General features: G+C 34.9%; 13 non-coding genes across 13 annotated transcripts; all 13 read left to right on the top strand.

Moving 5' to 3' along the window:
• Window positions 1-2,945: 2,945 nt before the first annotated feature.
• Window positions 2,946-3,016, top strand: COL26b_013460. The gene has a single exon. It is a non-coding gene; the product is annotated as a tRNA-Asn (tRNA).
• Window positions 3,017-7,263: 4,247 nt separating this feature from the next.
• COL26b_013459 lies at window positions 7,264-7,336 on the top strand. The gene has a single exon. It is a non-coding gene; the product is annotated as a tRNA-Lys (tRNA).
• A 555-nt stretch (window positions 7,337-7,891) lies between these two features.
• Window positions 7,892-7,962, top strand: COL26b_013458. Its single transcript has one exon. It is a non-coding gene; the product is annotated as a tRNA-Gly (tRNA).
• Window positions 7,963-7,964: 2 nt separating this feature from the next.
• On the top strand, window positions 7,965-8,037 carry COL26b_013457. Its single transcript has one exon. It is a non-coding gene; the product is annotated as a tRNA-Asp (tRNA).
• A 1,139-nt stretch (window positions 8,038-9,176) lies between these two features.
• COL26b_013456 lies at window positions 9,177-9,248 on the top strand. Its single transcript has one exon. It is a non-coding gene; the product is annotated as a tRNA-Val (tRNA).
• A 725-nt stretch (window positions 9,249-9,973) lies between these two features.
• COL26b_013455 lies at window positions 9,974-10,060 on the top strand. Its single transcript has one exon. It is a non-coding gene; the product is annotated as a tRNA-Ser (tRNA).
• A 6,295-nt stretch (window positions 10,061-16,355) lies between these two features.
• COL26b_013454 lies at window positions 16,356-16,428 on the top strand. Its single transcript has one exon. It is a non-coding gene; the product is annotated as a tRNA-Glu (tRNA).
• A 75-nt stretch (window positions 16,429-16,503) lies between these two features.
• On the top strand, window positions 16,504-16,576 carry COL26b_013453. Its single transcript has one exon. It is a non-coding gene; the product is annotated as a tRNA-Met (tRNA).
• Window positions 16,577-17,041: 465 nt separating this feature from the next.
• On the top strand, window positions 17,042-17,113 carry COL26b_013452. The gene has a single exon. It is a non-coding gene; the product is annotated as a tRNA-Ala (tRNA).
• Window positions 17,114-17,119: 6 nt separating this feature from the next.
• Window positions 17,120-17,192, top strand: COL26b_013451. The gene has a single exon. It is a non-coding gene; the product is annotated as a tRNA-Phe (tRNA).
• A 417-nt stretch (window positions 17,193-17,609) lies between these two features.
• Window positions 17,610-17,682, top strand: COL26b_013450. Its single transcript has one exon. It is a non-coding gene; the product is annotated as a tRNA-His (tRNA).
• Window positions 17,683-17,691: 9 nt separating this feature from the next.
• Window positions 17,692-17,764, top strand: COL26b_013449. Its single transcript has one exon. It is a non-coding gene; the product is annotated as a tRNA-Met (tRNA).
• Window positions 17,765-22,758: 4,994 nt separating this feature from the next.
• On the top strand, window positions 22,759-22,829 carry COL26b_013448. Its single transcript has one exon. It is a non-coding gene; the product is annotated as a tRNA-Arg (tRNA).
• The last annotated feature ends 1,217 nt before the right edge of the window (window positions 22,830-24,046 follow it).

Below are 24,046 nucleotides of genomic sequence, written 5' to 3'. Positions count from 1 at the left end.
TCAGATGATCGGGAATGGAAGTCAAACTAGTCATTCTGGAAGTTCTCAACTAAACCAGCTGAGACTTTCAGAAAATTCATATGTTAACTCTCCTCTATCATTAGATGAACAAGAAATTCTAGCTGAAAAAGGGTATTTTATTTCTGAAGATAAGGGTGTATTCGTTCATGATCCCTCAAATGTCAGAGGGTGACCGCTTATCAAATATGAAGGTGATAGAAGATTGATTAGTACTAAATCTAGTCAACCTTATGCTAGTAATCTTGCTTCTGCTATGGAGGCGTATCAGGGAAGTACCCGGTACCTACGTTCATGTGAGGGTTGAAACGCTAAGGATATAGAATTTCTAAGAGATGCTTGAGATCTGAAGATCCAACAGAGGCAAACTCTTAATAGTAAAGTTATCAGAGATTATCTTAAATTAATTAAATAATCTGGTTATTATTGTTAGAGATTGTGTGGATATATAACTTGGGAAGGGGTATATCGGCGACTACGTCGGAGCCGCAGCCTGCCTTCTCCTGACCCCCTCCCCATTCTCGGGGGGGAGGGGGTATGTCAGGAATGATCTAAATGTATACTTCTAAGTAACCAATAACGTACTTGTCGTACTTTTAGAGTTTAATAAATTTAGTGGTAATTAATAGGGTTAAAGTTCGCAAGTTGATAAAGTATTGATAATTGATTATCATACTGAAAAAAAAGGTAGATTTCAGAGAAAATATAAAAATTTTTAAAATGGCCGCTATATTCTATAGCGGAGGTATATATGGCTAGCTTCTCTTAATGCAGCCAGCATAAATTATCTAATTAAAATAAATTATTTATGCGGACTATTAATCCAATATAACTTGTTTTTTTTTACATGACTGCTTCTGGCGGTTACACCAGAAGCAGTAATGGAATGGAATGAAATAATCTAGTATCTAGTGTATTATTAAGACAACATTTGTCTAGGACTAAGGTCCTTGATGAGGGCAGCTGGCATACTTCTGCCGGCGGTTACACCATACCCCCCCTCATTCCCCATTCCCCGAACCCCCCATTCCCTTATAGGGACGGGGGGGTATGGGGTTATGGGGACAGGGGACAGGGGGTCAGAAGCAGAAGTATGCGAAGAGAAGTCGCCGTAATTTTAGATACTTCCAATGAAGAGCTTAGACTTACCCTAAGTTAAAATAATAGTATGGATTTATTAGTGATGTATTTGCTATCATCAAAACATAGATGAGTTTGCAAGCATCTAAAAAAAATATATAGATGAGTTTGGTGATGGCTCTGAATGAATGCTGTCCAAATGCTTGACACATGCTAATCGCACGATTAATTTAATGAATAATTTTATTAATAAGTGGTGTACAGGTGAGTATATGATATTTTTACTACCTTAAAGTGAGGGATAAAATCCCACATAATAATAAAGGCATATAAGCCGCTTTAGGATGAAGATTAATATCGTCGAGATAGGTAGTAGTAAAGGTTATGTCTTCACTAGCCTAAAACTCTCGTAACCGTAACTGAGAGGTTGATCGGTCACATTGGGTCTGAAAAAAGCCCAATGCAAAGTTAGTACAGCAGTGGGGAATTTTGGTCAATGGCCTAAGGGCTGAACTGGCAATTTGGGTAAACGAAACAGAATTGTAACTTACTAAAATAAAGTTTTAAGTACGTATTAATAATGATAATATGTATAAAAGTCTTGACCAATTACGTGCCAGCAGTCGCGGTAATACGTAGGAGACGAGCATTATTCATATTAAATAGGTTTAAAGGGTACCCAAACGGTCAAAATACCTGAAATATAGGAGTACTTGACTAGAGTTATATGTAAGAAGACCGTACTTGAGGTGGAGAGATTATATTTTATGATACCAAAAGGACTGATAACGGCGAAGGCTGTCTTTTATGTAATAACTGACGTTGAAGGACGAAGGCATAGATAACTAACAGGATTCGTTACCCTAGTAGTCTTTGCAGACAATGATGAATGCCATTAACTAGATACTAATTTTAGTTATATAAATGAAAATGAAAGCATTTCACCTCAAGAGTAATGTGGCAACGCAGGAACTGAAATCACTAGACCGTTTCTGACACCAGTAGTGAAGTATGTTATTTAATTCGATGATCCACGAAAAACCTTACCACAACTTGAATATTTATGGCGCCGCCATAAAAACAGGAGTTGCACGGCTGTTTTCAGTTAATGTTGTGAAACTGTGGTTTTTCCATGAAATTAACAGAATCCTTTGCTTTATTTATAAAATGTTTTATAAAGCAATCTTTCTTTATAGTAGTAAAGATAAGAAGGAAAAAGACAAGTCATCATGGCCCTTATGTTGTGGGCTATAGACGTGCCACGTAGTCCTTAACAAAGAGATGCAAAAATGTGAATTTTAGCTAATCTCAAAAAAGAGGATATAAATTATACAAGGATTGTAGTCTGAAACTCGACTATATGAATAAGTAATTACTAGTAATCGTGAATCACCATGTCACGGTGAATTTTATCTCGGATTGGTACTAACCACTCGTCGCATGCTGAAAGGAGCCCGCGCAATAAGTTTGCTTTTTTGTTATAATCACTTTTAACTGCTATAATCTGCCAAAACCAGCTTATCTAGCTTAAACAGGATTAAAATATTATAATAGAATTCTTCGTATGCGTGACTCTAATTAGTGTTAAGTCGAAATATGGTTCGTGTAGTGGAAGTTGCACGGGGTAATAAACTTAAAAAAGATTTGTATTGGAATGTAAAAAAAACGGAGCCTAATATATTAGGCTGTACCACCTATAAGGATGGGATTATCCGACGTTAGTTCCTACCTTATAAGGTGCATTCGTACAATAAGGAGAGTTCCTTTATTGGCAAAAAGGGTTGAGCTGTAAACTCAATAGCAATTTTCTGCTTTATGAGTTCGAATCTCTTGTCTCCTATAAAAATGTCTTTATAGCTCAACGGTAGAGCATAATACTGTTAATATTATGATAGAGGTTCGATTCCTCTTAAAGGCTTGTCGGCTCAGGAGTCCCCGAATCTCCCCCTTCACCACTATCTGAAGTATAACCTAGCTTCTGTGTCCCCCCATACCCCCTGACCCCTCCCCCCTTCTCTTCTGTCCCCATAACCCCATACCCCCGTCCCTATAAGGGAATGGGGGTCAGGGGTTCGGGGAATGCAGAGAAGGGGTAAAGAGGGGGGTATCCATGCATGCTTCGCCAGCCAGGCGGGAATGGAGATAGGTGGTCGAAAGGAGATATGGCTAGTTATGTATTAACTAGCCTCCCTGTTTCCCGATAGGGGAAGTTCAATATCCCGTATCTCTAATTCATTCATGCTAGCCAGCCAGCCATACTTCGTAATGGAACAGCAGGAATGAAAATGTTACTGAGGATAATTAGAACCTTTATCAAAATCTCTACGTACGACGCAGTCGTAAAAGTTGACCAATTTAATTAGGAGTAATTTTCAAGATCATCCTTTTCATTTGGTTTCTCCGTCTCCATGACCTATATACACTAGTATAACTTTATTATCTCTAACTTTTAATGGTGCACTTTCTATGCATAACTTTGACGGCGCATATATATTATTTTATATAAGTCTTTTTTTACTTGTAAGTTCTTTTACTTTATGATTTAGAGACATAATATCAGAGGGTAAACCTAAATTCAAAAATACATTACATTATTATTTAAATATTGCTCAAACAATTCCTTCTACTGATATAGAAAAAGCTTTACATACCTATAATACTACTAACGACTTAACAGTATTTAAAAATAATAATAACTTAGGTTATTATTTAGCTGGTCTTTTAGAAGGAGATGGTTCCATATCTCTTCCTTCTTTAGGAGTAACAAGTTTAAATAGAGTATTAAATCCTAGATTAGTATTTACTTCCCATATTGATAATTTAGGAATGTATTTATTTTTACAATCAGAGTTAGGTAATGTGGGGCGTTTTCAAAGATCGAGTGAAAATGTTCTTCGTTATATTATTGGAGATAAACAAAGTATTATAAAAATTATAAACTTAATACACGCTAAACTTAGAACTCCTAAGAATAAAAGATTTAATGATTTAATCGAGTTTATGAATAAGAAATATTCTTTAAATATACCCGAAAGTTCATTAGATAATAGTAGTTTTAATGATAATAGCTGATTTGCAGGTTTCACAGAAGCAGATGGACATTTCGGTATTAAATACATAGAAAGAAAAAGTAAATCTGAAACACGTAAAAGATCTGTAAGTGAAAATGTTTCTTTAAAATTCAGGATAGATCAGCGTTTATTTGATAAAGCTACATCATCTTCTATGGAACCTTTTATGAAAAATTTATCTTTATTCCTTAATGCTAGTTTAAAATTATATGAAGTTAAGAATTCTAAAGCATTATCTCTTAGTGTAGAATCTATAAAAAACCAAAGTAATATTATAGATTATTTTAATAAATACACTTTAATAGGGGATAAGCTTAATGATTTTAAAAAATGGAAAATAGTATATCAGATGATTTTATCCAAAGAACATATTACTGAAGAAGGAAGATTAAAAATAAGAAATTTAATAAATAAATAATAATGATGAATAATGTATAAATGTGCCCTCTTTAAATTTGACAAATTGCTGGAAAACCCTAAGTTAGGATTATCAGCAGGAAACTAAAAGACGGATAAATATCTTTTAGGTCTTCAGAGACTAGATGTTAAAAATTAATACGTTATAATAACCTATTAATTAAGGTATAGTCCAATCAATATAGAGATATACTGATTAATTTTTCTTGACATTTTTAGGAAATCATACTATGGCTGTACAAAAAGGACTTAGCTTAGGAATAATTCTTTTTATAGTATCTGAAGGATTATTCTTCGTAGCTATATTCTGAGCATTCTTCCATAGCGCTTTAACACCTACAGTTGAATTAGGTGCACAATGACCACCTAAAGGTATAGATCCTATAAATCCTTTTGAATTACCTTTACTTAATACAATTATATTATTATCTAGTGGTGCTACAATTACTTACAGTCACCATGCTTTAATTAAAGGAGAAAGAGCAGGAGCTTTATATGGAGCAATAGCTACAGTAGTATTAGCTGTAGTGTTTACAGCTTTTCAAGGGATAGAATATACAGTGTCATCTTTCACTATTAGCGATGGTGCATATGGTACATGTTTTTACTTTGCTACTGGTTTCCACGGATTGCATGTTATAATTGGTACATTATTTATTGGAGTAGGATTATGAAGAATATACGCTTATCACTTAACAGATAACCATCATTTAGGATTTGAAGGTGGGATTCTATATTGACATTTTGTGGATGTTGTATGATTATTCCTATATATATCGGTATACTACTGAGGGTCTTAGGTTCCCACTATTATTGATAGTAGCAAGTATATTTTTATATACTTGAAAACATAGACTGTTTTCTAGGTTATTCTGATATAAGTCTCAACCGGCCTCACTATTAAAAAATAGCCTAAGACCACTACGACCTCTCGAAGCCATCTTTAGAATACCCTTAAACCGATTATGTTTAGTTATTAAGTTAAAGTTTTTAACGCAATATCTATTCCTTGCACCTAGTACACATTCCTGTTTGAATAAATGGAACTACGGTGTAGCCTACATATTGAACAATGATATATTAATTTTTAGATTTATGGATATTTGTGTGGACTATATTGAGATTATGGGTAGTGGTTTTGTATACTATACTTTGCTATTATTATTATATTTTGTATTAATAGGGTGTTACATTTATACAAAATATAATAAAAAATATATAACCCTTTATGATATAATACTGAATGCAGTATTACATTGTAGGTTAATATTTGTTCTAGGTAGCTTTGTAGCTATGATCGGAGCATTAGGTAATTATATGTTAAATATAGTTAATTCATCATTTAATCCGTTAGAAGGTAGCAAATTTGTAGGTACAATCTCAGAATGGGGAACTTTAACACTTAAATTTGCAGATTCCGAAGGTGGTAAAGCTATTACTGTCTGAATTATGCTATCTATTTTTTTTTATTTAATATTAATATTATATAAAAAAACAAATCAAAAATTTTGAACAAGATTTATTAGTTTTATGATTGCTTCTATTATATTACGGCACATATTACTTAATTCAGTAGTAGTAGTATTCCCTTCGGGTATCGCCGAAATAGCTGTTAATGTATTGACAGCTAAATTAATATTAAACGATCTATTTAAAGAATGTTTTAGCGGATACGACTGATACGATAGCCTCTCACTTAAGAAATTTCTCTATTGACTTCAACCTGTATATCATTGTGATACTACATATGGTGAATGAAGAGAGGAATTAAGTAGGCGTTTCGAGGAGGAACGGACTAAACTAGAAAGGCCGAGATCTTTAGATGCATTTAGTGTTGGAACTATGTTTTATGATTCTGGGATAGGATTTAATGTAATAAATAGAGATTTATCGGATGACGACCTTAAAAGTTTGCTCTTTATAAATGAGAGATGTTACTACAAATCATTTGTATTTGTAAGGGGGGGGGATGATGATAGTTTCTATCCTATCTCTTATGCATATCTTTTACCTGACTTTTTCAACGGGGAACCTTCTGATGTTTCTCCTTTCCCATTTGTAGATAAGTGTGAGATACCACTTTATGAAAAGATTGGTGCATTTCCTGATATACCTTCATTAGTTGAATTCATTAATAATAAAACAGTACTACCAGAAACTGTGGTATTATCAACAGTAGAATATCATGACGGTGATTCTGAAGAAATCGCTCATTTTGTTTTTAGAAAACAACATAATATTGTGCCAACTGTAGTTAGGGATTGAAATGCCCAAAATAAAGTTTTTATAGATATGGGGGATAATAATTATATAAAATATAACCCTTATTATTTAACTGAAGAGATGATTGGTAAGCGTATTGCTATAAAATATGGAGAAGGAAGAATTGTGCCAACTTCTATTATAGTGGATAGATTATACAAGACTAGTGAAGTTAATTATCGTAATTCTTTCTTTAGTAGGTATTGAAGATTTTCTGTAGAACATTTAAAATCTAAGGGAAGGCCTTTTAGTTTAGCGGAATCATTGCGTATAACATATGCTTTAGAAAAATCACCTATTTTCAGAAATATTAACTTTAATAATATTGACTGAAGTAGTGGTAATTCTTCTCAGATGAGAAATAGTGGTAATTCTTCTCCATACCCCCGGAGGGGGTCAGAATAGAAGATAAATAGGGATTTTAGTATAATGGTGAATACATATGACTTTTAATCATTATGATATTGGTTCGAATCCAATAGATCCTAGTTTTTTCTACGACGAAGTATGGCTGGCCCTATGCCGGCTTCGCAGAAGGTCCCCACCGTCCCCCGACGTAGTCGGGGGAAAGGGAATGGGGGGGGGGTATCCTTCTTTCATTACGAAGTATGACTACTGCTGGCTACTACGTCGCGAAGCCATACTTGGTAGCGAAGCCGAAACCGCGACTACGTCGCGACTACGTAGGGAATGGGAATGGGGTCGGCGAAGCATAGATGACTACTGACCCCGGCTACGCCCATTGGTGCGAAGCCGAAACCGCCTGCCGAAGTATGCCAGCCATACCTCGTTTTCCCTGTCTTTACCCCCCCTTCTCTCCTGACCCCCATTCCCTTATAGGGACGGGGGTATGGGGTTATGGGGACAGAAGAGAAGGGGGGAGGGGGTGAGGTAGAATCGAAAGGCTAGAATTATTAGTGACCTATATGATATTATGTTATATGGTGGAATTAGTATATAAAAGACCTCAAATAGAGTACGGCTGGACTACGAAGCCGAAGACGCGAGCAGCCAGCCGCAGTAAATTAATATATAATAGTAAAACGGTTATCATTTAATGGTAGGATTGCTGTCTTCCAAACAGAGTGTGTTGGTTCGATTCCGACTAACCGTAAAGAACTAATAGCTTAATTGGTAAAGACTTTTCCTGTCACGAAAAGGGATGTCGGTTCGATGCCGACTTAGTTCGAAGGGGAGGGTTAAAAAGGTAAGTCGAAGCTGATACGATGTACTAATGCGATACGCATTACTACATCATGAGACTCCCCCTCCCCCACCTGCGCGCGCAGGGTAGCTTGGCAACTATGGAAAGGTCGCTATAGGTAGGGCAAGATATTTGCTAAATATTGTGTGAAAACACTTGGGCGTTCGAATCGTCCTCTTTCCGTTACTGTCGTTTGACCCCTCCATGCTGGCTGCTATACTTCATTTCCCGACTACGTCGGGAAGGCGAAGCCGGCATAGCGCCAGCAGTAGTCGGGTGACAGAAGTATGCCAGCCAGCCCGCCAGACCCCCTCTCTCGTCCCCATTCCTTTACCCCCTCTCTCATAAAGAGAGAGGGTGCGAAGCCGAAAACCAGGGACGGGGGGGGGGGAATGGGGTCGGCGAAGCATGCCAGGCGCGAAAACCGTATCCCTTCCATAGGGTAAATTTTAAAGGGACAATATGAATAATTTATTTATAATAGATGAAATATATACTAGTGGATTTAAAACTGGAGCTCTAGATATTGTTTCTGTATTTGCAATAATATGTGCTATTTTAACAATAGTAAGTAAAAATCCTATAGTTTCAGTTCTATTCTTAATAGGATTATTTGGGGGTGTATCCTCTTATTTAATCTTATTAGGTTTGAATTTTATAGGTTTATCCTACTTAATTGTGTATATAGGAGCTGTATCCATACTATTTCTGTTTATTTTAATGTTAATAAATATTAGAATTAGTGAATTACAAAGTAATACTAAAAATAGTATACCTTTAGCTTTATTTATAACAATATTTTTTAATTACTTAGTTTTCCAATTCTTACCTTATGACCTAGCAATTCTAAATAATACACAAAATGGTTCCGCCTTAAATAATGTGTTATACCATTCATTTTCGAACCCCATTCCTCTGACTACGTCGGGGACAGAAACAGTAAATTCTGATTTATTTTTTGCCACAAGTAGTAGTTGAGATGGTAATTTAATAGAAACAAGCCATATTTCCACAATTGGAAATATATTGTATACAAGTCACAGTATGTGGTTATTATTAGCAAGTTTTATCCTATTATTAGCTATGATAGGAGCAATAGTAATTACTATAAAACCTAAAAATAAAAGGGATTAGCTCAATGGTAGAGCAACCGTTTTACACACGGTAGGTTAAGTGTTCGAATCACTTATTCCTTATTACCCCCCTTCCCCCCGGGCGCTGACTACGTCGCGGTTTCACTATACCCCCTCATTCCTCCTCCTTTTTTTCTCCCCTCCTACCTCCTCAATTAATTGAGGAGGAGGGAGGGGAGTCGGAGGTGGGTGCTTCTGATACCCTCCATTCCATACTTCTGACCCCTTCCCCCGGACAGAGGGTAAAGACAGGGAAAACAAGGGGGAATGGGGACGGCTGCCGGTATAGCGGCATGCTGTCAGGGATAAAGTGGTTTCTGCTGACGAAGTATGCCCTCCGCATAGCTTGCGCCGTAATGAAGGATGCATACTTCGTAATGGAGGGGGGAGGGGTCGAAAGAGTATAGTTTAATGGCAAAACAAGGAGCTTCAACCTCCGAATTCTTAGTTCGAGTCTGAGTACTCTTGAAAATGTCATATTCATGCATGCATGCCGTCCCCTTAAGCCATACTTCGTCGACAGGGGGTATAGAAGGGGGCTACGTATTTCCTGCCCTCTCTCATCATGGATAACCCCCCCTTCTCTTCTGTCCCCATAACCCCATACCCCCCCTATAAGGGAATGGGGGGTCAGGGGAGAGAAGGGGGGGGTAAAGACAAGTGGACGGGGGTCCGTTCGATGAGAGAAATTAAAGAGGAGGGAATGTAATAGAAATTCTTTAACTTAACGGTAGAGTGCATTTTTGATAAGAATGAAATCCAAGTTCGATTCTTGGAAGAATTAAAAAAGAGAATTGACTGAGTGGTTTAAAGTGCCGGCCTTGAGTTCTGGTATGGGGTTTTCTCCATCATGGGTTCGAATCCCATATTTTCTGAATTACTTTACTTTTTCTGCTTCTATACTTCTGACCCCCTCATTCATTACGAAGTATGGCTACGCCCCCGACCAGGAAATGGGGGATTAGTGGCGGAGATCAAAACCGCGACGTCTCAGCCGTCGCGGCTTCTTTTAATGCAAAGAGGCAAATACAGATTAGGGCCGGGTTGGTTAGGCGCTCCTTTTGGGAAGGAGAATAGTTGCGTTCGAACCGCAATAGTCTGATATGGAATTAATAGAAATGTAATAGATATAGAACATATATTTATATGAAAATATATAAGTATACAAAGAAACTATTAGGGAAATCTAGCTATGTATTAAAGGGCATTATGATTTCGTTAAGAGCTTTTTTTCCACAATTTTAAGCTAAATATTTCTAAAAGAATCTTTATATTCAAGTTTTCATTCAAAGAGCCCTGGCTTGAATGTAGATAACGTTTATATAGCCTCTCTCTCTCTCCTCTGAACCCCATAATTTATTATGGGGTACGGCGGAGAGAGGGGGGAGTGTTCGAGAGCAAAGAAATATTTAGTAAAATTGGCCCTTTCTCCTTTATCAACCTTCTTCTCTCTCCATTGCAGGGAATCGAAAGAGAAGGGGGGAGGGAGATCGGAGAATCTAACGATAAACCCTCAGAGAAGTTTTTTAGTAAACGAAGTGAATTGAAATATCTTAGTAACTTCAGGAAAAGAAATCAAAAGAGATTCTATGATTAGCGTGAGTGAAAATAGAGTAGCCTACTAACATTAAGTAAAATGGTTAAAAAACTGTTTGAATTAAATGGGGAACCTTCCTCAAAGGCTAAATATAATACATAAGCGACAGTGAAAAGTATCATGAGAGAAAGATTGTAATTAGTAGTTTTATAAGCAGTTCGAGCCAAATAAATAAGTGAGAACGTACCTTTTGCATAATGGGTCACCTAGTTAACATTAGATGCGAGTGAAAGCGTAGGTAAACCAATCGTTAAAATAACGAATAGTGTCTAAAGTTAGACCCGAAGCCTGGTGATTTTACCATAATCAGGATTATAAAAGTCCGAACGGGTTATCGTTGTAAAGATATCCGAGGAATTATGGTAGGTAGTGAAAGACAACACTGACTAGGATAGCTGGTTTTCTGCGAAACCTATAACAGTAGGCAATTTGAGTAACATCTTAGCAGGTACAGAATTTAATCTCAGACAAGATGTTTAAATTTTAGTGGTTATAGCCATTAAAACAACATGTTGATTTGTATATATCGGGGGATCGTGAAGATTTTATCGGTGAGTATGTAGACTCGGAATGGCAAAGATGGATCTTGAATTATCGGACATAGAATGATAAGGTTGTATGTCAAAAGGGAAACAGCCCAGAACAAGAGTTAAGGTTCCAAAATTATTAGTTAAGTGAAATTAAGAAGGTTTTTATTAAAGTCGACAAGGAGATGGGCTTAGAAGCAGCCAAATTTTGAAGACCTCGTAACAGAGCGCTTGTTAAGTTTTAAAAGCATCGAAAATTTAACGGATCTAAACAATATACCGAAACCTTGTCCATATTTTACTATATATATTTATTGTATAGTAATTTTGTGGGGTAGCAGAACGTTGAATTAAATTAAGATATTTCTTCAGCGAAGAAATATATGATAATCAATTCAAGTGAGAATGGTGACATGAGTAACGAATAAGAAGGAAGGTTCCCGCCCGATTCCCCCTCTTAGTTAAGATTATTTAACTATTAGGCGAGCTGGGAATTCACATCCTCCGCCTAAAGCTTATGGATTAGCAAGGAGCTTGAAAGTAACGGCCTCTAAGTAATAGACCTAAAGGTTTAAACGATGAGAAAATCTAAATTACTAAATGACAACATTTTGGTCCCCCTCCTTTTTCTCCCCTCCTACCTCCTCAATTAATTGAGGAGGAGGGAGGGGAGTCGAGGAGGTGCTAGGGGGAATAAGTGAAAAGTGTTCTGGAAAAAATAGTAATAATGATATTTTTATTTAGTAAATACAACAAACTAAAACAGATGAGTTTAAAGATATAAATATTATACCGTACCTAGAATCTGAAACAAGTAAGCTAGTAGAGAATACGAAGGCGTAAATGAGCTAACAATCATAAAGGAACTCGGCAAATTAACTACCGTAACTTCGGGATAAGGAGGGCTCATTAGTCCTGATGAATATCGGGTAAAAAGGAAGAAGCATAAAATAATGTTGTACGACTGTTTAATTAAAACAAAGCACTCCGCAAAAAGATTAAAAATCGATGTATTGAGTGTGATGTCTGCCCGATCCCGGCTGGTTAACGGATTTAACTAAATTATTAAAAAATTTGGTGTTGAAGGAACCCCCGGTTAATGGCGGCCTTAACGTGAGGGTCCTAAGGTAGCGAAATGCCTTGGCCGTTAAATGCGGTCTTGCATGAATGATGTAACGATACAACAGCTGTCTCTATGATTGACTCAGTGAAATTGGAATAACTGTGCAGATACAGTTTACCTCTAGTTAGACGAGAAGACCCTATGCAGCTTTACTGTTACTAATTATTGGGTATGATGAATTAATTTTCAGATTATAAGGTAAATTGGTTAATAAAAATGAAAATCCTTTATTTTCGCATCATACTTCAGAGTCTCTTGCTTGTTGAATACTAATTCAGTGGGCGCTTCTGGCTTCAGTGGGCGCTTCTGGCGCCAATACAGAAGCCCAAATGAGAGATAGCCTCAGTTCTGACTTTTAAGTAGCCTTAGAAAGGAATATATGGTTAGGAGACAGTTTATGTGGGGCACAGACCCCTTAAAGAGTAAAAGGGAGTGTCTAAAAATTATTTGTTATAGGCACAAGCTTGGCTTCGCTTAGCTTGGCCGTAACGTTGTTTGTGGTTTTATGTAGTTTTACTATATTTAATCTTCTAAAATTATTTCTATCTACCCTCGCTGTAGATACGAATGGATATTTAGGTACGTTTTTCACTATAGTGAAAATAGCGGTATAATAAAAAATATTATGAATAAATTTTCTAATGTTTTTTGAGTTATTAAGAGATTTCTTAATAGTCATGATAAATACCTGAAAAGCTCAACGGCTAATTCGTGCCATACTGTTTGATTAACAACAAATCTTACAGTTGCGTAAGCAGGGCATAGGATCACAAGATGCAAAAAGGAAAGATCTTGGATTATTGGAAAAGCTACGCTAGGGATGTTTGTCCTTCAATATTTTAAGCTATCTTTGGCTGCGACTACCATCTCGCCTGCTACCGCGAACCCCATTCCCGGCAAAGCACCCCCTCATTCCCCTACCCCCATTCCCTTATAGGGACGGGGGGTCGCGGGGGACAGGGGGTATCCATGCATGCTTCGCCAGCCAGGCGGAAAACAAGGGGGGGAGAGGGGGTATGAATGGAATGGAGATGGTAGGGACCAAGAGAGCTAAAATTATTGATAATATATTGGGTTAATTTCAAGAATTACTTAGATAAGTAAATTTGAAGCGAAATTTATCTTGGCATAATTATATAAGATAAAATCGTTCAACGACTATAAGGTGAGTTATGCTAACAATAATCCTTTTTAACACCCAACATTTTTATTACCATACACTTATAAAAAAAGATAAAAAAAAAAGATAAAATTTATTTACATGAAGGCTAAAGCTTTAAAAACAAAGGTTGGCAGTTCTCCTAATAAAATTAGGCGGGGCATACTTAGCGAATCCGCCCATATTTTTCGTTCTAATTTAAATAATAATTTTAAATTAACACCTTTTAATACTAAATTTAATGATAATGGTCATGTTAGATACTTACCTCCTGTATCTAAAGAATGAAAAAATACTATATATGCATATTATAAACAAAATATGCAAAATTTACCTATAGATAGCAAAAATGCAAATAAAGTATTAGAAAGTTATTTTAATTTACATTTTGCCAATAATAGATTTATAGGATCAAAATTCATATCTCCAAAAACAAGAAGTTTATTATTACATAAAATTTATGTAAGTAAAATGGAAACAAAACATACAAATTCGAAAACTATAATAACTTTATATACTATAAATACTGAAAAAAATAATGTATATAATAATTATCTAGGTTATAATAAATTTTGAGAAAACCAAATATTAAAATCATTTAAAAAGGGATTAAAGCAAAAAATTAAGGAGGGCTTTATTACATATCCTGTCCTGAACCCCATAACCCCATATCCCCCTGCGGGGGATCAGGGGTTCGAGAGCAATGGAACGGGGGGCTTCGCCATACTTCGTAATGAAAAAAAACTTCTAGTTTCTAAATATAAATATTTAACTGAATCTTTACCATGTTTTAATATATATTTAAGATTATATTTAAGTAGACATTTTAAAAATTCATACCTTGATAAATTAGATTTATTAAGAAAATACCAATTAAACTATTACCTTAATAAATTCAAATTTGAAAAAAATACTTATTTACATAAATTAAGTAATATGTTATCTAGAGTATTTAATAATAATATAGAATTTAATATAGTAAACTTAAAATCTGTTGCTTTTAGTCCTGATATATTTACTGATATATTAAGTTTAAAAATTAGAAAACCTAATGTTTCTAATTTTGTAGGTGTAATGAATAGTTTATTAAAAGTATCCAAATTACCTGAAGTTAATAGAATACAGGAAAAGGCTAGTTTTTTTAAATCTAAAGATTACGCTTTACTTGAAAATATTTACCCAAATTTAAATATAATTTCGTGCTTACAGGTACTAAATAATTACGGGCTCCTGTCGGATAGTTTAGTAAGAGAGGATTCCGGTTGCTATTTAAATTTTTTATTAGCAAAAAAATCTTTAATAGATGAAGACTCTATTTTAGGTATTAATCCTGAATTTTCCTTGCCTGAAGGATATGAATACTTCAGTGACTTATACGAAAGAGAAAAAGAAGAGTATATAAGAAGCAATATCTCTAATAAAATATTTAATTCTATTAAATATAAAAATTTAGGAGGTATAAGATTAGAACTTAAAGGAAGATTAACTAAACGTAATAGAGCAGATAGATCTCAATTTAAATTTAAATGAAAAGGAGGATTAAAAAATATAGATTCTTCTTATAAAAAATTACCTACAGTTACATATAGAGGTTATTATAAACCTAGTGTAATTTCGGCTTTATCTCAATCCAAACGTGCTGTAGGATCTTTTGCGGTAAAAGGTTGAATAAGTGGAAAATAAGTATATTTGAGCTAAAGAACTATATAAGTTATGGGGTGCGAGCAGCCGACTTCGTCGTAGTCGAGCGACTACGACGTCGTATGCTCGCTCTAATAAAAATGAAGACATAGTCTGAACCATTTTGTGAAAAATGGAAATAAAATTTATTATGATAACATGTAGAACAGGCTAATTTGCGCAAGAGTGTACAAAATGAGTGCGCGGTTTGGCACCTCGATGTCGGCTTAACTTATCCTCATGGATGCAGAAACTATGTAGGGTACGACTGTTCGTCGATTAAAAAGTTACATGAGCTGGGTTAAATACGTCGTGAGACAGTATGGTTTCTATCTTCTAGAGGGAATTTGAATAAAATAAGGATTAACCTTTGTACGAAAGGAACAGGAAAAACTTAGCCCCTCCATTTCCGACTACTGCGTAGCCAGGAACGAAGGCGGGATTAAAGTTAGGTTATATTAATTGTTAACCTCTGGTTTACCTGTTGTTTATAAGCCGAATATTTCATTAAGTCGGGGGTTCTCAATAAACTAAAAAAGATGAGAGTTCTCATAGCTTAACCGACTTAATTACGGGGGAGTACTCGAAACCTGAGAGATGTCCCTACCTTAAACGCGGATGTTACTTTCACTTAAGTAAATATATATTATAGGCACGGCAGGAAAGCTAAGTTAGTTAAAGATAAGTGCTGAAAGCATATAGGCACGAAGCTTACCTTAAGATATTTCTAATTCACGTAATATAATATTACGGTATAGTATTATAGTAATACTATTATTATAATAATAGTATTGAGGACGGAAGTGCACCCCAATACACGGTGGGAGTATAGAAGGGCTATATTCGGGATCCAGATGTGGGTTGGCTTGCACTGAAGGCTCAAATTATATGCTATACAATAGGCTTTGTTTGTAATAATCTAGAGATTTTAAGATACAAAGTACTAATTTTAAAGTAACTATTTATTAATATATCTTACATTTAACTAAGGTTATAAGCCTTAGTATGTCTGGTTAGCATAAAAGTAATGCAATTGTTTTGTAATCAATAGACGCAAGCGCGATACTTGCACTGGGCTTATATAGGATTAGTAGTCAAGTGGTAAAGACATAGCTCTTTCAATGCTACATACGCGGGTTCAAACCCCGCCTAGTCTAAGCGGGTTGATGTAATAGTAACATATTTGACTCATGATCAAATCATAAAGGTGCGAATCCTTTATCCGTATAATAGAGGCTATAACTTAATTGGTAAAGTGTACTGCTCATAACAGTAATGATAAGTGTTCAACTCACTTTAGCCTTATTCATAAATCCGAGTGCTGGAATAGGTAGACAGGGTATTCTTAAACAATACTGATGAGATTTCGTGAACGTTCGAGTCGTTCTTCGGATATTTGAATAACATTCAAGTCAGATTTGCCCATATCGACCGGGACAGGTGGGGGGGCTTCTGACCCCCTCATTCCCCGTCCCCCGACGTCCCCTCTTTTTCCCCCCTCCCACCTCCTCAATGAATTGAGGAGGAGGGACCGAGAGAGGGGACTACGGGGGGGAGAGGGGGGGGGGGTGCTTCTGACCCCCTCATTCCGCCTGGCTAGCGAAGCATGCATGGGTTTTCTGGGTCCATACTTCTGACCCCCATTTCTTGCTCTGACGATCCCTCGTCCCCTACCCCCATAACCCCATACCCCCCCCTATAAGGGGGGGGGTCAGGGGTTCGGGAAAGGGAGAGCAAGAAATTAAGAAGGGGGTATGGACAGGGGGGTATGGGGATATAGTTTAACTGGTAAGACTTTGATTTTGCATATCAACATTTCAGGTTCGATTCCTGATGTCTCCATTTTAAGCTCGTGAAGCTCAATTGGTCGAGCGAAATATTGAAGCTATTTAGGTTATAAGTTCAAGTCTTATCTCGAGCATAAAAAAGGGGATGATGAAATTGGTAAACATGGATGGTTTAGGACCATCTGATATTAAGTATCTTACCCGTTCAAGTCGGGTTCTCTTTAAAAAATTATGTTGTGGACTAATGGGTAAGTCATAAATTTTTGGTATTTACTATTGAGTGTTCGAATCACTCCAACATAAGGTGGATATTTATAGTTAAAGGAAATAATAGAATCTACATATCCCCTCTTTACCCCCTTCTCTCCATTCCCCGAACCCCAGACCCCCATTCCCTTATAGGGACGGGGGGGTCAGGGGATCCATACTTCGTCGGGACAGGGGGTATTGGGAATATAGGGACTGCGAAGCCGAAACCGCATGATAGATTAAACTAACTTTTATTATATACTGTTAGTTATTTTAATGGAAAGTAACTTTCCATTTCAAAGGTGATTATAGCTCAATTGGTAGATCGACTGTTTGTGGTACAGTATGTTCCCTGTTCGAACCAGGGTATTCACCCATTAATAAACCCGGATAGTTTAATTGGTTAAAACTTTAATTTCATGCATTAAAAATGGGAATTCGATTTTCCCTCCTGGTTCATAAAAATTTATCATGATAATAACTTCAATACTATTTATTTTAATTTCAAATGCCGTCACATTAAGACGAGATATTTCGATACTTTTTAATAGAGTAGCTATTTTAGCTTTAGTTTATTGTATTATACAAGATACAATGAGTTTATCTATAGTAAGTAACGGAATAGGGTTACATGGAGGTTTGCTTCATATAACTAATATTACTCAAATATTCCATATATTTATATATTTTGTTAGTATATTAATTATACAATTAACAAGTTTTCACCCTAGAAAAGTGTGAGTACCGGAATATTCTTCTTTAAATCAATTATTGTTTAATAAATTTATTTATTATAGAACAAAAATAATAAATAAAATGGGAGAACATTTAAAAATAATAGAATATCCTTTAATATTATTATTTATTATTATAGGTGCAGTTTTCTTAATATCAACCAATGATTTAGTTTCTATATTCCTATCAATAGAATTACAAAGTTATGGATTGTACATATTAAGTACAATATATAGAAATTCCGAATTATCTACTACTGGAGGTTTAATTTATTTCTTATTAGGTGGATTAAGTTCATGTTTTATATTACTAGGAACAGCTTTATTATATGCTAATTCAGGTACTACTAATTTAGATGGTTTATATGTTATTAATAGTATAAGTGACTTCAGTGATATGACTTACTGATACCAACCTTATTATATAAACTTCTCTTTATTAGTTTTTAGTATAGGATTCTTATTTAAAATAAGTGCAGCTCCTTTCCATTTCTGATCTCCTGACGTTTATGATGCTATACCTACTATAGTTACAACATTTGTAGCTTTAGTTGCCAAAATATCTATATTAATATTTTTACTAGAATTAGTTTATTACACAAGTAATAACTTTTCAGATGTTAATTGAACTTTTGGCTTAATAATAAGTTCATTATTCTCATTAATAATAGGAACAGTTGTAGGTTTAACACAATTTAGAATAAAAAGATTATTTGCTTATAGTACTATCTCTCATGTTGGTTATATGTTATTAGCTTTAGGTATTTCAAGTATAGAATCTACTCAAGCTTTCATATTTTACTTAACACAATATACTATAAGTAATTTAAATGCCTTTATTATATTAATAGCTATAGGGTTTTCTTTCTATCGTTATGTTACTAATAATAAAGAACATGAAGATCTTTTAGATAAAAATAATTCACCTGTGCAATTAGTTAATCAATTAAGAGGTTATTTTTATATAAATCCTTTATTAGCTTTAAGTTTTGCGATTACAATATTTTCTTTTATGGGTATACCACCTATGGTAGGATTCTTTGGAAAACAAATGGTTTTAAGTGCAGCTTTAGATAAAGGATATATATTTATAACTTTAATTGCTATTTTAACTAGTGTTGTAGGAGGTGTATATTATTTAACTATTGTAAAAGAAATTTTCTTTTATACACCACAATATAAAGTTAATCCTTTATTAGAAAATTTAACTTTATATGGAAATATTTATGATAAATATAATAATTTTATTAAATCTTTAGAGTTTAAACATAATAATATAGTTATAGCTAGTCCTATGGCTTTTATTATTTCTGTTATTACTTTAGTAATATTATTATTTATATTTATAAATAATGAATGATTAAGCATGGGTACCATATTGGTACAAATTTTATTTAATTATTAATGAGTAGTATGACTTTTTTTTTTGTTTTTGTACTTATTTTAACTTTGCTTTTCTTAGTTCTTAATTTTGTTTTAGCACCTCATAATCCTTATCAAGAAAAATATAGTATATTTGAATGTGGGTTTCATAGTTTTTTAGGTCAAAATAGAACTCAATTTGGTATAAAATTCTTTATTTTTGCTTTAGTTTATTTATTATTAGATTTAGAAATTTTAGTTATATATCCTTTTGGTGTTAGTGAATACGATAATGGTATATACGGGTTAATTGTTGTACTTATTTTTACTGGTATTATTACTGTAGGATTTGTATTTGAATTAGGTAAAAATGCATTAAAAATAGATAGTAGACAATCTGTTATTGATTCATATAAATCAAATTCTTTTGTAAACACTTATTCTCAAAAATAATATATACTGCGGTTTCGTCTTCGCCCCTATACCCTACCCCTACCGTGGGGGGGTAGGGTATACTATGGTGAAAAAATGTATGGACTTATTAGTGATGTATTTGCTTACATCCAAAAAAAAAAAATGTGAAAAGTAATTAATTCCAAATATTCATTCCCCTCTGCTGGCTGACGAAGTATGCGGTTTCACCATACTTCGTCATAAGTATGCAGCCGGATCAGTATTTACTAATTCATGGTACCTAAGAAAGCTTATAATTGTCTAAAAATTACAATATTAATAGTAATAAATAATACAGCTAGGATCTGCGAGGAGAGATAGCACCGTAAATAATTACAAGACACATATAAAAAATTTATTATGATTCAAGTTGCCAAAATAATAGGAACAGGTTTAGCTACAACAGGTTTAATAGGAGCAGGAGTAGGAATAGGTGTAGTTTTCGGAGCTTTAATTTTAGGTGTAGCAAGAAATCCTTCATTAAGAGGTCAATTATTTTCTTATGCTATCTTAGGATTTGCTTTCTCTGAAGCCACAGGTTTATTCGCTTTAATGATGGCTTTCTTATTACTTTATGTAGCATAATCAATATCAAAAAAAGAAAGATTCTCCTTCCCAGAGGGACAGGCTACGCCGCCTCATACTTCTACCGACGAAGTATAGTCGGAGAAGACTACGTTAAGTCTAATCTTAATTTATGCTTTCACTAATGAGTGACAAGGTTTATAAATTAGATGCTCCACATGCGTGGGGTATTTACTTCCAAGATAGTGCTACTCCTCAAATGGAAGGATTAGTGGAATTACATGACAATATAATGTATTACTTAGTATTAATATTGTTTGGAGTAGGTTGAATATTATTTTCTATAGTTAAATACTTCTACTTCACAGTAGCACCTATTGCTCATAAATATCTAAATCATGGTACATTAATCGAATTGATATGAACAATAACTCCAGCGGTTATATTAATATTAATTGCATTTCCTTCATTTAAATTGTTATATTTAATGGATGAAGTTAATGACCCTTCAATGACTGTTTCAGTAGAAGGTCATCAATGATATTGAAGTTATCAATATCCAGATTTCTTAGATTCTAGTGAGGAATTTATAGAATTTGATTCATATATTGTACCTGAATCAGACTTAGAAGAGGGAGCTTTAAGAATGTTAGAAGTTGATAATAGAGTAATAGTACCTGAAGAAACACATATAAGATTTGTTATAACATCTGGAGATGTTATACATTCATATGCTGCACCAGCTTTAGGAATAAAATGTGATGCATACCCGGGAAGATTAAATCAAGTTTCTGCTTACATTAACAGAACTGGAGTGTTCTATGGACAATGTTCAGAAATATGTGGAATTTTACATTCTTCTATGCCAATTGTAATCCAGTCAGTACAATTAGAAGATTTTTTGTCTTGACTTTTATCACAATAATATGTCTGTGTATAGTTTTTAAAGAATTTTCTATATGCAGACATATGAATTATAAATATTTGTTATATTACAAAGGATTTAGGCTAAAGTTTAGAGATTTATTCCATTATGCTAAATTATCTATTATAAATTTTATATGTGATTTATTTTTTATTGCTAAATTATCTATTATAAATTTTATATATGATTTATTTTTTGATGCTAAATTATCTATTATAGATTTTATATGTGATTTATTTTTTTATGCTATAGAATATATTGAAAATTATATACCTTCAAAATATAGGGCTAATTGAGTAAATATTGTAAAGCTTATAGTAAAAAAACTAAATAAGTTAAAAGGTGATAAGGCAAAAGTCGTGTATTTACTAAATTATGCGAAATCGGGCAAACCTAAAAATAGTAAAAAATCCTCTTTTGTGCGTAATGGAGTAGTCTTTATACGAGTTCGTATATATACGAACCACAAAAGGTATATTAGTAGCTCACCTCCTAGTCGTATGGACAGGAATAGTGATGACTCAGGTATTGATGATGTAGAGCCTAGTTCACCAGTTAGCTCAGACGAAGGTAATAATGGACCTACCGGACAAAACGTTAATAACGGGGTAGGTGATGCAAATAACCGTAACGTGGGGCAATCAACTGTTCTAGGTCAAGGTAGTCAAACTGCAAGTCAACAGTCTTCAGGTCAAAATAGGGCTCAACCGTCTAATTTGACTATGGTGGAGCGAGCGGCAGCTGGATATTTTAGCCAGGATTGAATTAGTCCTAGTCGTGCGAAAATGCTAGAAGCTGTTAAAATATTCCAGCATACTTGACAGTACAATGAACTTACCGCTAAGAATGCAAAATTCAAGGCAGATAAAGCAGCAAGAGATGCAAATGCTTCTAGCTCTTCTGCTGTAGCTGTAGAATCTACAGCTGGTTCTAGTTCTACTTCAAACCAACCCTTTACTAACTCTAGTTTAAGTTCAGGAGTTACTAGTAATGCTAGTAATCCAAATGGTGAGGGGGGAGGAAGTGTAGTTCAATCAGGTGCTACAGATTCAAACTCAACTGAAAATGAAGGTTTCTTGGGAGTTGGCCCACAAAGTTCTCCTCTTAAAAGAAAACACTCTAGCACTGAATTGCCTTCCAACAAACGTCAAGATATCTCAGATTCAGATGACGATGACGACAATGGTGGTAAAGGTGGACCTAGCGGATTTTCAGGTGGAGGTGGACCGAGTGGTCCAGATGGAGGAGGCGGTCCTTCCTCATCTAATTCCTTAAAAACTATGGTGAAGGAAGGGGAATTACTATCACCTCTAGAGAGCGATACTCTTACTAGAGGAACTCCCCTTGATTTCGTCATTGAATTGGAATCTACAACTTGTATACATGACGATCTAAATTTTTGGGATGAAATTATATAAATATTCTATAAAAAATTCTTTTGGATATTTTCCAGGGGTATTATCTTAATGGTAAAGAAGAGCGTTACGGCCGCTAAGATATGAGTTCGAATCCCATATACCTTTAAATACGGAGGCGCCATGCGGGTATATTAGATCTGCGTTCACCCATACCCCCTACTTCTGCTGGCTTTGCATGCATGCATGCTTCGCCGACCTCATTCCCCGTCCCCATTCCTCGTCCCCATTCCCCGAACCCCTGACCCCCCTTATAGGGGGGGGTAAGAAGTATAGCAGTCAGGAGCCAGCCAGCATACGTAGTATGCCAGCAGCTGGGGTTTCACCGTAATGAAGCCACCAAGACTTAGGAGCCAATCAGCCGTATGGCTAATAATGAAAAAATAATTTAAGGCATGCTCCTCCATTCATTACGAAGTATGGCAAAGCACCCCCTCTCCCATTTCTTGCTCTCCCTTTCCCGAACCCCAGACCCCCCCCTTATAGGGGGGGGTATGGGGTTATGGGGGTAGGAGAGCAAGAAATGGGGGAATGAGGGGTCAGTAGTCCCCCCTCTATCATGATAGGGGTGCGATTTCGGCTTCGGCGCGATTTCGGCTTTGCCGCTGGCTGGCGAAGCATGCATGTGGGTTTCACCGCCATACTTCGTAATGAAAACAGGGGACGACGAAGAGACGTAGTCGCCGCAATATATTAAATATATTGCATCCGAATAATTTGATATAAATAAATATAATATATGAGTTTAACTTTAATACTTTTTTTAATAGGAATCTTAGGATTCGTATTTAATAGAAAAAATATCATATTAATGCTTATTTCTATTGAAATAATGTTAGTATCTATAACATTTTTAATATTAGTAAGTTCTGTAAATATGGACGATATAATAGGGCAAACTTATGCTATATATATTATAGTTATTGCAGGAGCTGAATCTGCAATAGGTTTAGGTATTTTAGTTGCTTTTTATAGATTAAGAGGAAATATAGCAATAGAATATAAATAATGTATTTAAGTATAATTTTATTACCCTTATTAGGATCAATAGTTTCCGGTTTTTTTGGTAGAAAAGTTGGAGTTAGTGGAGCACGTTTTTTAGGTTGTTCTAGTATAATAATTACGACAACTTTAGCTATTATAGCATTTTTTGAAGTAGGATTTAACAATAGTCCTGTCTATTTACATTTGTTTCCTTGATTAAATAGTGAATCTTTTAATATAGTTTGAAGTTTTCAATTTGATAGTTTAACAGTATCTATGTTAATTCCTGTATTAATAATTAGTTCTTTAGTTCATTTATACTCAATAAGTTATATGAGTGC

The sequence above is a fragment of the Colletotrichum chrysophilum genome, assembly GCF_026319265.1.
Source record: "Colletotrichum chrysophilum strain AFK26 chromosome Unknown scaffold_231, whole genome shotgun sequence".
Lineage (NCBI taxonomy): Eukaryota > Fungi > Ascomycota > Sordariomycetes > Glomerellales > Glomerellaceae > Colletotrichum > Colletotrichum chrysophilum.
This window is presented reverse-complemented; position numbering and strand designations above follow the sequence as displayed.